The 5509-nt window shown below is 39.4% G+C and overlaps 1 pseudogene; it reads left to right on the top strand.

The window, feature by feature from the left end:
- Positions 1–915: 915 nt before the first annotated feature.
- Positions 916–3411, top strand: LOC115582049 (beta-1,3-galactosyl-O-glycosyl-glycoprotein beta-1,6-N-acetylglucosaminyltransferase-like; annotated as a pseudogene).
- The last annotated feature ends 2098 nt before the right edge of the window (positions 3412–5509 follow it).

Below are 5509 nucleotides of genomic sequence, written 5' to 3'. Positions count from 1 at the left end.
ATGACTAGTTTATGTATTTCACGGCTGCCTAGATGGCCCTTGTATGAAACTGTGCTTTCTTTGCAAGTAGAAATAAGTTACTATTTTTTAAATTGGTGCTCAGGAACATTAAAAAAACTGACTCAGATGTGTCAATTTATTTAAAAGGTAGAAAGACTACAACAACCAGAATGCACTGTCCCACAGTGGACTAATAGACCAAATCACAAAATTGCGATGTCCTGGGAAAATCCTGGGATGTGGGAAGGATAGCAGCGGTGCATCCTCCAAAAAGAGGTAAAAGAAGGCTGTAATTGTGGGCTGCATTTGAAGGACCCTTCAAGTTGGGGACAGCCTTCGTGCGGCGTTGTGAAGTAATTGGCCTTCAAAAGCGGCATCCCTGAATTGAGACACAGCAATAGACTGGAGTGAAACCTATCAGCTCCACTGGCGTGGCAGAGCCGTAATGCAGCGGACACGTATCTTGTGGAATTTCGGTGTTAGTGTTGATGTCCCGTTTGTTTGGTCAGTAATGTACGCCTGACTCTGGTGTAGATGGCGTGCTCCCTTGCTCTTTGTATCAGCTTCTGGGATTAAAACATGGTCAAGTTGCCAAAAAAACTTTGGTCTGATATGTAAACTAATTTATTTCATATTATACGAAAAAAACAACACCTATCAAAATAAACACCAACTTCAGCGTCTCATGATCAAATACCATAAACCCTCAGTGTACGACAACACCTGTTACAATAGGTGCAACGCTTAAGTAGACTACCATGATTCCACACAGTGCCACCCTGGTCATCAATAAAATGATTCCAACACTGTTTTCACTCATGATGTGTTTTGTAACAGAACGGCTAAAATCTGGTCTATATGCAGTTAAAATGGAGAGAAAGTTTTCCAATTTTCATCTGCAGCTCTAAATACAAAACTGGTTGAAAATGGGCAGATTTGCTGTTTAAGTCAACACTCTCTACATCGAAATTTGAACTTTGCATTATGATAACCTCTGTATTTTATCGTTGGTTATGTTTTATAGTTTAGTTACAGAATGGATGCTTGTATATCACTCTTCTTTTCTTGTTTCCAGAAGCAATAACATAACTCACATTGTACAAACATCTCAGTTGAAATCCTGTCTCAGAGAATGAGGCTAGTGAAACGACGCTTCCTGAAGTTGTTGCTGCTCAGTGTTTGTACTGGGCTCACTATGGATGCTTCGGGTCAGTCGCCCCAAAATGAGCTGGAATCCGAGCTACATTATGGGATATAGCTGGTTGGAGTACACAAATGATGATGGGGGCCCAGAGAAAGTGTGTAACTGTTCTGCTATCCTGCTGGGAGAGACGGGAGCACTTGAGCAGGCCAAACTACTGACCATCACTAAAAGACTTCAAGAAGAGTGTTCAGATCCCTGATGAGTATTATATCAATGCAACTCAAGACTGCAGGTGTGTTGCTTTAAACCGTGTCATATTTTATGGAGTAAACATATGTGATTTACAGAGTTACTCTTTGCAGCTAGTTAGCTCAGTTAGCAGCTACATATAGCTGGACTAGGATCTTAAAGACTCCACTCTGACTGGGACTAGCACAGCAGCTTTGGACCTCTAGGAGTAGCAAGTTTTCAGGCTTGGGGTCCAGTGGGGAGAGTGTGGGTAACATCTGCACAGCCAACTCAGCTAATGGCAGCTACTGTTACAGTAAGCAGTTAGTTTGCACCCAGTTGAGCTTTTTTGTACATAAGGAAACCTCCATAAATCAGAGTTTAGGCAGATCTGACAAAATTGAGGAAGAATGTGGATTCAACATGACAAAACTATATAGATAACAGAAAATAAAGAAAGCATAATAGGTCCCCTTAATGTGCTGAATCTAACTGAAATCTTGGCAGAATACATTCCCTGTAATATTTCTTCAATATTTGTATTTGCAGTCAATTCAAGATAAGCAGGAAATACTTACCATACCCATTGAGCCAGGAGGAAGAGGACTTCCCCTCTGGCTTATTCTATGGTTGTCCATCATAAGGTATGCAAATTCTAAAGCCCAAATCTGAATTCAAATTCAACATTTAAATCTGCTTGGTTTTTGGATGATAAATTAGAAAGCTGCATTTCTGAATGCAGTTTGTTTGCAGTTTGAAAGAAGCATTTGGAGGCAGGCAGTCTATCGAAAGTTGCCGGAGAGCCCCTTTAAATATTTCCAAAAATAAAACTAACTCATGTCACATATACAAAAAAGATTTTAACTCATTGTTTTTTTCATACATTCTAGGTGCAGAACTTTGAGCGACTGCTTCGAGCCATCTATTCACCTCAAATATTTATTGTGTCCATGTTGACAAAAAATCAGACATCTCAGTTTTCTCTGCTATCATGGGCATTACTTCCTGTTTCCCAAATGTCTTCATGGTCAGCAAGTCTGTGAGCGTGGGTCTATGCTGCCTGCCACGAGTCCAGGCTGACCTTAACTGTATGGCTGATCTTATAACGCCAGCAACAACATGGAAATACTTCATCAACCTTTGTGGTCAGGATTTCCCCCACTGGAAAACCAACTTGGAGATTGTACGGATGTTGCGTTCATTGAGAGGCGGTAACAGCTTGGAGTCAGAGCAGATAGGAGGAAAGAAGTGGAGGGTGACAAATGCTTACCAGATAGTTGATGGACAAATCCAGGTTCTTCCTTTGGAGATTTTCATAATTTGCTACATTTGCCACAGTAATTTTGTCACTGCAAAAACCTTGTTTTGAGATTGACATTAATGTCTGTCACCATCATATTAATTAGTTCTTTTCAACTGTGTCAGGCATCAGGAAAGGTGAAGGACCCACTCCATTCAACCTGCCTATTATGTCAGGAAATGCCTACATTGTGGTGAGCAGAGGCTACGTCCACAGCGTGCTGGAGGACAACCGAATACAGGCTCTAATTGAGTGGTTCAAAGATACCTACAGTCCTGATGAGTTTCTCTGGGCAACTATTCAACGGATCCCTGGTGTCCCTGGATCAACTTGGCCCAACTCCAAATATGACATGACAGACATGAATGCTATTGCACGGCTGGTGAAGTGGTGGTTGCATGAGGGGTCACAGGGGTCACTGGAGGCAGTGTACCCAGAGTGTCATGGCAACCATGTCAGGGAGATATGTGTGTATGGTGCTGGAGACCTACCGTGGCTGCTTGAGCAACATCACCTCTTTGCCAATAAGTTTGACACAGACACAGATCCCATTGCTGTCTACTGCTTGGAGAAGTACCTGAGACAAAAGGCACTGGCTGAGTTACATTGGATTTATGATTAATCTGCTTATAATGCTTAAAATAATTTAAACAGATCTATGTATACATTATCTTACTGTTATGCATATTTGCAGTGTAATAAAAGCCTATTGCTGTTAATCCAGCAGTACAATCTGTTACTTCATTGTTTTTTATCAATAAGTCAATTCAATCAATCTGTTAAAAAAGCTATGCTCCTTTGAGTTTTTCCTGTGAAAATGGCTTCTTGTCAGCCCTCTTTAGTTTTTTTTTAGCAAAATCCAGGAAAAGCATGTAGCAAAACTAACTGCAGTGAGCAGGAGAGCTGTGAAGATATTCAACCCCAAACATAAAGCAAAAAAACACACAGGAAGGACTTCAAACTATCAGTGTCAGTCATACCAACCATTCTGCAAAAAGCCATGTGGGGCGAGGGTTAAAGCTGTTGATACTGTGCTTTTATATGTGATTACATTGTATTCACCTTGACATCAAAGGGCGGTGTCTTCTATAAGTAATCAGTGTAAAAAAAAAAGAAAGAAAAACAGATTCTACATTTGGTAGTGCATAACATATGCATCCTGGTGTGATGAAAAATGTCCTCTTGATCATAGCGGATTCATGCAGGTGAGTGAAATTAAAATGACCCAGTGCAGCCTCTCCAATCGTCAAAGCAGAGCGGCTTTAACCTGCAGGCTGAGTGGTAAAGTGAAACTAGCAGCAACATTTGAATTTATGGAAATTTTAGGTACATGCTGTCTATAACTACTTGATTAAAAGATTACAGTAGCTTACCACGTGATCTTACCATTAAGTTTGTTGTACACGTTCTGTTGTTCAGGCACCTGCATGCTGAATGGTGCACAGGTGCAAATATGCATCACCTGGAGGGACCGAGCCTTTATAATGAAGACAAGGAAGACACATTTGATAAGATGTGGGACCCAGTACTGCAACTGTTTCAAGGAAAGGACTAATGTGTGGATCACTGTGAAACACCTTGCTGTGTGTATCTCTCACCTTACCCTTCGCTTTGCACATTTAAATTTTTTTTAAATCTGTATGTTTATCTTATTGTCATGACTGTGGCTCCTGTTGTTAATATTACTATTATGTCTTACTTATGATGTGCTGATCCTGTTCAAGTTTGAGGTGGGGGGAGGGAAGGTCATTTTTTTGTTTTCTGTTTTTTTTTCCTCATTCTAAAAGCAATAAACATATCTTTTAAAAAAAACAAAAAAAACATTTGGGCAGACTACCTTTTGGTCATTGTAGCAGCCCCTTGGATTCATTGATCAAGATGCAGAGAGTGTCAAGCAGGTGTTGATTTATTTCTTCCTGTCAACGAGCACCATAAGCAGAAGAAATATTAAATGGCTCTCTGTAGTTTGACAAATAATTCACACACAAATCATGTTCACATATTAATCATGTTTACACCCAATACAAATCAATGTATCCAACTAATAACGATGAAATATTAAATATTTGTAATATTTCAATATACGCTCTATTATGACAAGTGCATCACATGCTTCTTTTAAATGAAATACAATATATTGTAATTGTTCACAGAAAGAATATATTGCTGATGACATGTGCGATTAACTCATAAACAAATGAAGTAATGACATTCTCCTTTTTTCTTTAACAAATCCCATCTGATAATAATACACACTCCACATACTCGACACACACCTCACAGTTCGGTGCTCTTAGAAATAAAAGGCACGAACAATACAAAAATAATAAAAAGAGGTAAATCACAATGTAAACTCTTCACTTGCAGAAACAAAACAGATGAACATGATAAATAACTAGTGTGTTTACAAGTTGTTACCGTTCCTCCATGCGTGAGCAGAACATTGTAAAGAGAGAGTAGCAGGAAGTTCAGCGTCACAAAAAACATCAGAAGAAGAAAACGGCGCATTTCAAAATAAAAGCAGAAAAGATCACAAGGTGGCACTGTAGGACTACAATGTCCTGTTAACACCTAAAAAAATACTGTGTAGGAGAATATCAATGCAATTTATCAGACATTTACAGTCATATCAAGCTGTGCCTGTATTTCAAGTATATGAGTGTGGTTCCAGTCAGATCTGCTGCTTGTAAGGTCCCAGCTAGGGCCGAATTTTTACAGGTTAACCAGAGTTAAAAAGATGCAGAACAAACAAAATAAAACCCCCAAACAACTTAACTAAAACGAGTTTCCTCTGTGTTTCCTAAAAGATCATAAATCTAATTTTAGACAGTTTACAG

Source organism: Sparus aurata, chromosome 5 (genome assembly GCF_900880675.1).
Source record: "Sparus aurata chromosome 5, fSpaAur1.1, whole genome shotgun sequence".
NCBI lineage: Eukaryota > Metazoa > Chordata > Actinopteri > Spariformes > Sparidae > Sparus > Sparus aurata.
This window is presented reverse-complemented; position numbering and strand designations above follow the sequence as displayed.